The following is a 10,930-nucleotide window of genomic DNA, read 5'->3' as shown; positions in this document are numbered from 1 at the left end:
GGCGATTGGGCATTTGCCATTAGGGCATGTAGACTTCGGAATGATATGCCAGAGGAGATCAACATTGCTAACTTGTTACAATAGTATTACCAGTTTTGATTACACTTATTTTGTTTATTCAAAATGTCACTAACTGTATGCATTCAATTATATACTCAACCATTTTTCAGTCAGTCAGTAAGCACTGATGTTCTGCACCTGTGTCTCTGTAATCAGTGAAATAAATGAAGCTGTTATCTTCCAATTACCCCGATATTCCCCTGTCTGACAAGGACCAAAGGACAGAGAGGATGTTATCTGATGTCATGCTTCACAGTCAGGATTAGGGTTGCAAAATTCTGGGAACTTTGAATACATTTCCTGTTATTCCAGAAATCCTATTTGGAGGTTTACAGATTTCCTACTTATTCCCTCCTGATTCCGTGAATCCTACAACCGGGATAACCAGGGAATTTATTGAAAGTTAGGTAGGCCGTCATTGTAAATAAGAATTTGTTCTTAACTGACTTGCCTAGTTCAATAAAAGTTAAATAAAATACATGTGGAATTTTGCAACCCTAGTCAGGATATTACTAAACCATTACAGACTGGACTGAGAATATATGACTGCCTCAGTGCATGTTGGGGAAACGGAAACTATTGAGATTTTTTTTAATAGGTTGCTACAGACCTGTCTATAAATAACCTCACATAGTTAAATATCATTAACCATAATTGAAGTAAACAAAATACAGTATAGCCTAACTCTCGTGATGAAAAATGAAAATGTTGCAGCAATAGAAAAAGTTACAGTTCAATATGACTAGCTGAGGTCTTCACTAGATGGCAGTATGAGAGCAAGTAGTAGGATAGCATGTTTCTGGACCGCCCACAGCAGACCTGGGCATTAGACAACCCTTTTACACTTTTAACTTCGCCAACGCTCTGATATATTGACAGAATAAAAGCCATCAAGTATTGTGTGAATTGATGGGCACTGGTCCCAATTCCCAAGACTTGAACATATTAATTATTCGGCTATTAATTATTTCCAGGGAGCTAACCTACATTAAGCTATTCAAATGCGACAATTATTGTCATTTATGACCAAGCACATTTTCCGTAATTGTAATCCTCTTCAACATGAGAGAAAGACAAATAGGGCTCCCATCAATCGAACTAACCGATTGGTCATGCGACGCGCAGCGGGGAGCGTGAGATGTGCCCAAATTCATTCAGGGATCCCATGAGATAGCCATCACACTCGCCCGAGAGACAGAGCACCAGCGGAAACAGGAGTGGTTGGATAGTTGGGCAGACTGTTTTACCCAGAGTGCACTGTAGGCTACACACTGAAAACTTCACCTTCGTTCGCGTAGCGATCCGAAAGGGTGGTCTGTCACATTGCATCTCGCATGCATCTCGCTCCATCGAGACGCCCGGTCCCCACGCACAGGCGGCTTGCACTCACATCGGTTCGATTCTTTCAACGGGATAAAGGGAGGAGAATCCGTACAAGCTCACAGTGGACTTTAATGTGTACAAAACCTGCTTTATAACGTTTCATGGGGATACTTTAGAGGAAATCTTGACGACCCTGCATATTAACAGGTAAGATACGAGTTCTGAGTTATCAATTCAAACGGCCACTTCTTATTATCTGGTGATTTCTCCAACTTCAAAAACCTCTCCTGTATCTTGCTGTGTCTTCCTATTCTCAAATGCCGAACTATTTCAAATAATGATAGAAAACTCCCTTAAGGTGTACATGTATGGCTATTCAAAAATAATATATGAAATAAATTGGATGGGCAATATTCGTTCTCACTTTGACAGCTCACCTAAATTGCTCATCATTGTATTTTCTAATGTGGGCGTTGAATTGAAAAATAAATAAATTAGGCTACACATCCATGTAATTTTTCTGCATAGACACAGTAGGCCTATTCAAAGAAACCTGAAATGGATGCCATATAAAGACACTTATTTTGAGCTGAACTCCACGACAAATAGTACAATCCCGACATATGCACTCAAAGAACAACAGCAGTAGTTTATTGGGATTGAGGACAGACGTCCTCAAAAAGACGTCTTTATGATAACGAAAGACGACCCGACTGCCTATAGGCCAGTTCTAGATGCACAAAGATCACGCTCAACAAGAATGGCAGTGTGGGCGCCTGCATAGTGCTGAGGCGCGCGTGTGTGTTCGTGTGTGTGCGCGCGTGCGCGTGTGACAGGCGCATCACTCAATGGCATGCCGGCTGGACGGAAAGACTAATGAATTGACCAAAATGTACGTGCGCCAAGGAAAATTCTACTTGCAGATTCCACTATAATAATTTCATTTTGCCTTATACTGTATGTATTTATGTATTTTTTTCAACACTCGTATGCTGCAAATGGTCAAACAGCTTGGTGATAATATTTTTTAAAACACTAACTTTGTTTAAGTGATTTAAAAAATATATCTCCTTAATAACAAACAATGTTATTAAAGAACAAGTTACTAAAATACTTACCATTTGCCATTTTTTAATACCAAGTATTTATTTTGATCAACAATTCTTATATAGTGGATTCTATGAAATGCAAAGGACTGTATTGTTATGTGTGTGTGTGTGTGTGTGTGTGTGTGTGTGTGTGTGTGTGTGTGTGTGTGTGTGTGTGTGTGTGTGTGTGTGTGTGTGTGTCAACCATCATTTGTTTCATTGGCACTGGAGGTTTGCTGTTTCTCAACCTCCTTCAACCTCTTGCCATTTAGGAGAATTTTAATTCAGCAAAAGCTTTACTGTGAACAAAGGGTACACAGACAGTCAGGTATGTAAATAAAATCACTAATCAGATAGGAATATGTTCTAGTGAAAATTGAACATTCACCTACACTTATGATCTTCCTCAAAACACTGCAATGCTGCTGCCAATATCAAAAATCAGCTTGATGTTGGCAGTAGAGCTTTGGATCTCCAGTTTACTGAAGCTGCGCACAAACAGGATATGGTCAAAGTCCTGTTCAAAGTCCTCAGAAATATTTATGGTTTATATTTATTTGAAATGATGTGTTCACCAGACTTATCAAGGCATAATAAGTTAGACCAATTATAACACAAAAGGCACCATTGAATTTTAGTGGGTTGATCATCATAGACTTTCCATAGCAATAAGGTCAATGAAATAGCCTCCGCGTGTGGATGGTCTGATTGATTAGAGAAAGCTTTGTACCAACTGCAATTAAAGATGGAGAGCTTCCTATATTCTGCTTTAGTGTCTATTTTAAGCCTGGTCAATCCTACTGCACTCCTGGAAACCGATATGACGAGAGACATAAGTCATGCATATCAATGATCCTGTACGAGTCATCTTGTCTTATGTCATCTTTCTGTAAACAGAGTTTTCGATATTATTTTATTCTACGAGGAGATCTCGAGGTTAAGAACCTCATTTCCGAGAGAGACCTGGCATTATTGCATGCTTACATATAGTGTTCCTACACAGAGAATCACAATATTAGCTCCTATTTCAAATAATTCTCTCTCTGGGATGATTGTTTGTTCATTGAGGAAATATAAGGATGGGATAGAATACCCCCATAGAAAGGTGATCTCTCCCCGGCAGATAGTGAGGATCAATATCAAATCAAATCAAATCAGGACAGAATGGTGTGTGTGTGTGTGTGTGTGAATATGTGCCTGTGTGCATGCATATGCGTTTGTTTGTGAGTGGAAGAGAGAGACAGAGAGAGGGGTAATGTTTTCCATGTCTGTCCATCTATACGTTTATTTCTGAAAGAGAGATGGAGAGTCACTACTCACTCAGAGACAGGGAGAGAGGGAGAGAGACCATCAGGCATGGCTGATGCTGACTCTCAACCTAAATGTAATTCCTTAATGCACTCCAAGAATCAAAGATCTAATAAGGAGTGGAAGGGCCTATTCAATAATAAAACTGAATCAGCATCTCTGCAGCAGCAAGGGCTGAGGGCTCAGAGGACTCATAAATAACAGACTCTAGGACTGACACATGCTGCTCCAATGGCTGGAAACTGCCAATACCCTTCCCTAATTTACAACCAGGCCTGCCTGCTCAGTCAGAGGTAAATAAGCAATGTTCTAGTCAATGAGGAGGGAGTCATCAAGATCTTGGTAAGGCTGTGGAGTGTAGACAGTAGCTCTGCCTAATTGGTGTAAGCTGCAGACCATGACCATCTATCTGGGTAATAGTGTTTCAGAAGAGGAGGTAAAGAGAAGTGGGGATCTTGAGGGGATTTGTTAAAGGATGCAGGCTTATTAGGTGAGAGTCATACGAGCTTAACTGAGTCATACAGATTATATTCAAAGATTCAATTCAACCAATTGCAGTGTGCTATACCTTATTATGTCCTGACTGTTGATTTGTATTCAAATTAAAAGGCTCGTCAATAATATAAAAGCAGAACAATATTATTCAGTCAGCTATGCTCTTAGTAATGTCTTGCATTTGTTGTCACAGTGGTTTTCATATTACACATATACATTTTTTTCTTTGTGTATTCTAGAGAAATCTCTCCTGTATTTGAGTCCATAACCTGTGTTTGTCAGTGTGTAATGAATATAGACTCTGTAGGGAACAACCGATGCCTCCCACATCATCGATTGAAATAGATGTTGTGTTGCAAGTACTGCTTTCTTAATAATGATGGTTTGACAAGATGTTGGAGTACAGCTCCACTATGAAATATTAGCCATTTACAATGCATTGATCTGTGAACAGTTCCTCCCCACAGACCTTAACACCCCAGTGTTAATCTGTTAAATTGTAATTATTCGCTCCTATGGCCTATTTATTGCCTACCTCCTCATGCCTTTTGCACACATTGTATATAGATTCTCTTTTTTTTCTTTTTTTCCCCCTACTATGTTATTGATTTGTTTATTGTTTACTCCATGTGTAACTCTGTGTTGTTGTCTGTTCACACTGCTAAGCTTTATCTTGGCCAGGTCGCAGTTGCAAATGAGAACTTGTTCTCAACTTGTCACGATCGTGTGGCGGATTGACGGACCAAAATGCAGCTTTTGGAAAATAAGCCATCTTCTTTATTAAACACAACACGAAGATGAACACGACACAAAAACTCTATACAAAATAACAAAACAACAAAACGACCGTGAAGCTACAAACGTTGTGCACATACAAACAGGCTACAAACGTTCTACATAGACAATTACCCACAACCAATGAGAGCCTATGGCTACCCTAAATAAGGCTCCCAATCAGAGACAACCGAAATCAGCTGTCTCTAATTGGGAACTCATTCAGGTAACCATAGACTCTCCTAGACAACTAAACATACATAGACAACACTAGAAACATGTACTCCACACAAACCCATATACTATACACAACCCCTTTACCATAAACAACACCCAAAACCAACAAAACATAAACATTCCCCATGTCACCCCCTGACCTAACTAAAATAATAAAGAAAACAAAGAATATTAAGGCCAGGGCGTGACATAACCCCCCCCTTGAGGCGCGAACTCCGGGCGCACCATACACAGTCTAGGGGAGGGTCTGGGTGGGCTTCCCTCCACGGTGGCGGCTCCGGCTCTGGTCGTGGTCCCCACTTCACCACAGTCCCTAACCACCTCCTTAGCTTCTTCAAAATGACCCCTCTCCACATTAACCCCATTGCATTAAGGGGCAGTTCTGGACTAAGGGGCAGCTCCGGACTAAGGGGCAGTACCAGGGTAAGGGGCAGTACCAGGGTAAGGGGCAGTACCAGGGTCAGGGGCAGTACCAGGGTAAGGGGCAGTACCAGGGTAAGGGGCAGCACCAGGGTAAGGGGCAGCACCAGGATAAGGGGCAGCTCCGGACTGAAGAATGGCAGCTCCGGACTGAGGGACTGCAGCTCCGGACTGAGGGACTGCAGCTCCGGACTGAGGGATGGCCCATGGCTGGCTGACGGATCTGGCTGCTCATGGCTAGCTGACGGATCTGGCTGCTCATGGCTAGCTGACGGATCTGGCTGCTCATGGCTAGCTGACGGATCTGGCTGCTCATGGCTAGCTGACGGATCTGGCTGCTCATGGCTAGCTGACGGATCTGGCTGCTCATGGCTAGCTGACGGATCTGGCTGCTCATGGCTGGCTGACGGATCTGGCTGCTCATGGCTAGCTGACGGATCTGGCTGCTCATGGCTAGCTGACGGATCTGGCTGCTCATGGCTAGCTGACGGATCTGGCTGCTCATGGCTAGCTGACGGATCTGGCTGCTCATGGCTAGCTGACGGATCTGGCTGCTCATGGCTAGCTGACGGATCTGGCTGCTCATGGCTAGCTGACGGATCTGGCTGCTCATGGCTGGCTGACTGATCTGGCTGCTCCTGTCTGTTTGGCGGCTCTGGCAGATCCTGTCTGGTTGGCGGCTCTGGCAGATCCTGTCTGGTTGGCGGCTCTGGCAGATCCTGTCTGGTTGGCGGCTCTGGCAGATCCTGTCTGACGGACGGCTCTAGCGGCTCCTGTCTGGCTGGCGGCTCTAGCGGCTCCTGTCTGGCGGACGGCTCAGTAGGCTCATGGCAGACGGGCGGCTTTGCAGGCTCATGGCAGACGGATGGCTCAGATGGCGCTGGGGAGACGGATGGCTCAGATGGCGCTGGGGAGACGGATGGCTCAGATGGCGCTGGAGAGACGGGCAGTTCAGTCATCGCTGTGCAGACGGCAGACTCCTGCCGGCTGAGGCGCACTGTAGGCCTGGTGCGTGGTGCCGGGACTGGTGGCACCGGGCTGGGGACACGCATCTCAGGGCTAGTGCGGGGAGAAGGAACAGGGCATACTGGACCCTGGGAGCGCACATTAGGCCTAGTGCGTGGTGCCGGAACTGGTGGTACCGGGCTGGGGACACGCATCTCAGGGCTAGTGCGGGGAGCAGGAACAGGGCATACTGGACCCTGGGGACGCACATTAGGCCTAGTGCGTGGGGCCGGAACTGGTGGTACCGGACTGGGGACACGCATCTCAGGGCTAATGCGGGGAGCAGCAACAGGACGCACAGGACTCTGGGTACACACAGGAGGCTTGGTGCGTAATTTAGGCACTGGTGGTAAAGGGCTGGAGACACGCACCATAAGGCTAGTGCGTGGAGGAGGCACTGGTTGTACTGGGCTGGGAACCGTCACAGGAGAGTTAGTACATAGGGCTAATATAGGAGGTGCAGGACTAGGGAGGCGTCCAGGAGGCCTGGTTCGTGGGACTGTCCTTTCCAGACGGTTAGCACGCACATCAGGACGAGCATGGAGAGCTGACTCAGGTAACCTCACATCCCGCACACGCTCTGTCGGGTGGATCTTGTGCCTCACGCACCAACACAGCAGCTCCCTCATTTCACTCTCTTCCAACCTCCCCAATAAATCCTTAACAGTCTCTGCATCATTCCCATTGCTCCCCTCCAATCTCAGCCCGACTGGCTCAGGTTCCCTCTTAGAGGAAGCACGGGAAGCACGGGAAGTTGACGCAGTTCTCCCATCTGGACTCGCCACATTCCCCATGAGCCCCTCCCCAAGAAATTTTTGGGTATTACTCACGGGTCTCCAGCCTTGCTTCCGTGCTGCCTCCTCATATCGCCTCCTCTCGGCTTTCGCTGCCTCTAGCTCTTCACGAGGGAGGCGATATTCTCCAGGTTGAGCCCAAGGTCCCTTTCCTTCCAATTCGTCCTCCCATCTCCAGAAATCCTGTGTAGGTAGGTCCTGTTGCCGCCTTCCATGCCACTTGGTCCTATGGTGGGTAATTCTGTCACGATCGTGTGGCGGATTGACGGACCAAAATGCAGCTTTTGGAAAATAAGCCATCTTCTTTATTAAACACAACACGAAGATGAACACGACACAAAAACTCTATACAAAATAACAAAACAACAAAACGACCGTGAAGCTACAAACGTTGTGCACATACAAACAGGCTACAAACGTTCTACATAGACAATTACCCACAACCAATGAGAGCCTATGGCTACCCTAAATAAGGCTCCCAATCAGAGACAACCGAAATCAGCTGTCTCTAATTGGGAACTCATTCAGGTAACCATAGACTCTCCTAGACAACTAAACATACATAGACAACACTAGAAACATGTACTCCACACAAACCCATATACTATACACAACCCCTTTACCATAAACAACACCCAAAACCAACAAAACATAAACATTCCCCATGTCACCCCCTGACCTAACTAAAATAATAAAGAAAACAAAGAATATTAAGGCCAGGGCGTGACACAACTAGCCTACCTGGTTAAATAAAGGTGAACTAAAAATAAAAATAAATAAGGCTTGAAGAGTGCACAATACATGTAGCAACAAAAAAAAATTCACCATCTTGTTTAGCTATGAAGAGTTTCTCTTGACGAAATGCAACGTGATAGTCTTGCTCCCTTTCCTATCTCAGGTTTGAACCCAAATGACTGACAGCCGAGGGGAGATTCCCCTTAAATAAAATAATTTACTGTATTTATTGAGGCTCCCTAACCCGCTCTGCAATATTTACTTTTGTCAAATACTCTGGAGTAGTTCTTTGGTCAAGTAATCAGATTGTTTTACTACTGATACTACTGCTACTACTGCTGCTACTACTACTTCTTCGTCTACTGCTACTTCTTCTACTAATACTACTAGGAATAATACTACTACTGCTACCACTAACAGGTGGAATCCTGGTAGTGAATTTCAGTCCCGTGAGGACGGCTTATACGGCCCAGTATTTTACACTTTAATCAGTCAGCAGACACTATTATGCAGACTTACAAGCTGTGCATAGGCCCACAACGAAGAAGCTGAACTGCTGCAATATACACCACAGCACTTCAAAAGTAAGTGGTGTGAAGTAGTGTATATATATGAAGAAAATGAGCTAAGGGGCTGTCTTAGTGACAGTAATCCGCTTTGCTTTGTGGAGCCAATCTATAAGGCAGTGCATTAAATGAAGGTTTCTCTTTCAACCGGCCCTCTGCAGCAGAGTGTTTTCGCAACCGCGTCTGGAGGGAGAAGTCCCCCCCCCCTCAGCTGCTGAGTGCCTGAAATATTTAACAAGGACTGCACTATTTTTGGATTTGTACTCCGTTTGTTTTGGAGCTTATGTAATAACCTGTTGTGTTTCAACCCACCACACATGGTAGTGTTTGGCGTAAGTATGCCATTCTCAGACAAAGGCTCTGTTGGTTAACTGAGGCAAAGTGTGTTTGACCAATCAGGAGTGTGCTGCCGTTTTCAATATGATGCAAGGTTACTTTGAATGACGGCAGGGGTTGGGAATGTACGGGATGTGGCGCCAAATGCCATTCCATTATATTTAACATTAAGGTATTTTAGTATTGTTTGTTCTTTTATGCAGTAATTTGGTCTCTCGCAGGCTGTTTTGGGCCTCTCTGGGCAAATTTCTGTGTTAGATTTAATAACAACATACACAGTGAAAGTACTGAAAGCTACAAGCTTCTCATATCCTTAGATTATTTTGTTCTAGAAGCTATTGATCTCCCTCTCTGTCTGTCTCTGTGTGTCTCTGTCTTTCTCTCGCTCTCTCCCTCTGTCTCTTTTTTTTATCTTTCTCTCACCCCCCCTTCTCTCTCAAATCTCTCTCTCCTCTCCTGACTGCTCTCCAGTGAGGTGTCAGATTCTCTGACTCATGCTCTGGGTTGGAGTATGGAAGCAGGGGTGTCCTGCACCCCAAAAATCTGAGGGTGCACAAAGTACGTCAGGATGACTGGGTTTGGTCGGGAGGCGGTCTCTGCCCCCCATTCACATGCAGTCCTGCAATTCTAGAGCCATAATCCGTATGCTTAATTCTATGTAAAAAAATATATGTCTAAAGCCAACTTCATAAAATGGCTAGTAGTATTTCTGAGAAAACAAAACAAAAATACTTGTATTTTATTTTAAACAGGACAAATCTGAGGGGGCAAGCTCCCCTATTGTGCATGACTCCTCTGGATAGGAGGAACGTGGGAGGAAGTAATGAAAAAGCAGATGAAGAGGGGAAAGTAATTCTGCAGATAGAAGGATTGACCTTCATCCTGGACTGGGATAAAAGCTTGAGTTAATACCATGCCAAAGTGTATTCAGTTCGATGCCAAAAGTATTTTGAATTATGTATGGTGCAAATGCAAGCTCTCTAATAATAGGATATGTGCAATTGGAAGTGAAAACAAGGCAAATTAACCAAAGAAATACTAGCTTTGTTTTTGGGTCCTGATTTCCAAAAATATAATCCAATTGCTATCTATAGCCAGTGATTTTTTAAACCATTTAAGGACTACCCTATTTTTTTTTTTTACATTCTCCCAAAATAAGTTTGCATTATAGCAGTACCCGAAGCATGCTAGATAATCATCTAACATAGTACATTTAAATCCGGGACACTCAAATGAGTATGATATGTTACGTTTGGCATGGTTACATAAGACAGAATGTTACTTAAGGCAAAAACAAAAGGAGGGTGGGTGGGAACGGTGGCGTATAACGGAAATGTCTGGCAACCCAAAGTTTGCGTGTTCGAATCTCATCATGGACAAGTACTCACTGATTTTTATCTCCTCTGCAACTACTTAACATGTTAGCTAACCTTTCGCCTAACATTAACCTTAACCCTTTAAGCTAACTCTTCCCCTAAACCTAACCTTAACCATTTAACCATTTAACCTAACTCCTAACCTTAACCCTAACCCCTAGCCTAGCTAACGTTAGCCAGCTACCTAAATTTAGCATTAGCATTAGCCATTCTAGCCAAAACAAATTGTAATTTGTAACATATCATACTTATTGTAATTTGTAACATATCATACGGAATGGATGATGTACATTTACAAATTAATTAATACATACCATACGAAACGTAAGATATCATACTAAATGAAGTGTGCCAGATGTAAGTACCGAATAATACGAACTGCTCTGAGACCAGATTGGGAACCAGCAGCCACT

General features: G+C 44.0%; 1 protein-coding gene across 3 annotated transcripts in view; it reads left to right on the top strand.

The window, feature by feature from the left end:
- Positions 1–932: 932 nt before the first annotated feature.
- Positions 933–10,930, top strand: part of LOC129830461 (poly(rC)-binding protein 4-like) — a 53,778-nt gene continuing 43,780 nt past the window's right edge. The window contains exon 1 of one of the 3 annotated variants that reach the window (XM_055893052.1): positions 933–1,590. The gene's annotated coding sequence lies outside the window, so the exon portion shown is untranslated. The remainder of the gene's footprint in view (positions 1,591–10,930) is intronic. The other 2 variants (XM_055893049.1, XM_055893051.1) reach the window with 2 other exon arrangements.

The sequence above is a fragment of the Salvelinus fontinalis genome, chromosome 31 (assembly GCF_029448725.1).
Source record: "Salvelinus fontinalis isolate EN_2023a chromosome 31, ASM2944872v1, whole genome shotgun sequence".
Taxonomy (NCBI): domain Eukaryota; kingdom Metazoa; phylum Chordata; class Actinopteri; order Salmoniformes; family Salmonidae; genus Salvelinus; species Salvelinus fontinalis.
Note: the sequence above shows the minus strand (reverse complement) of the source record. Positions and strands in the feature narration are given on the sequence as shown.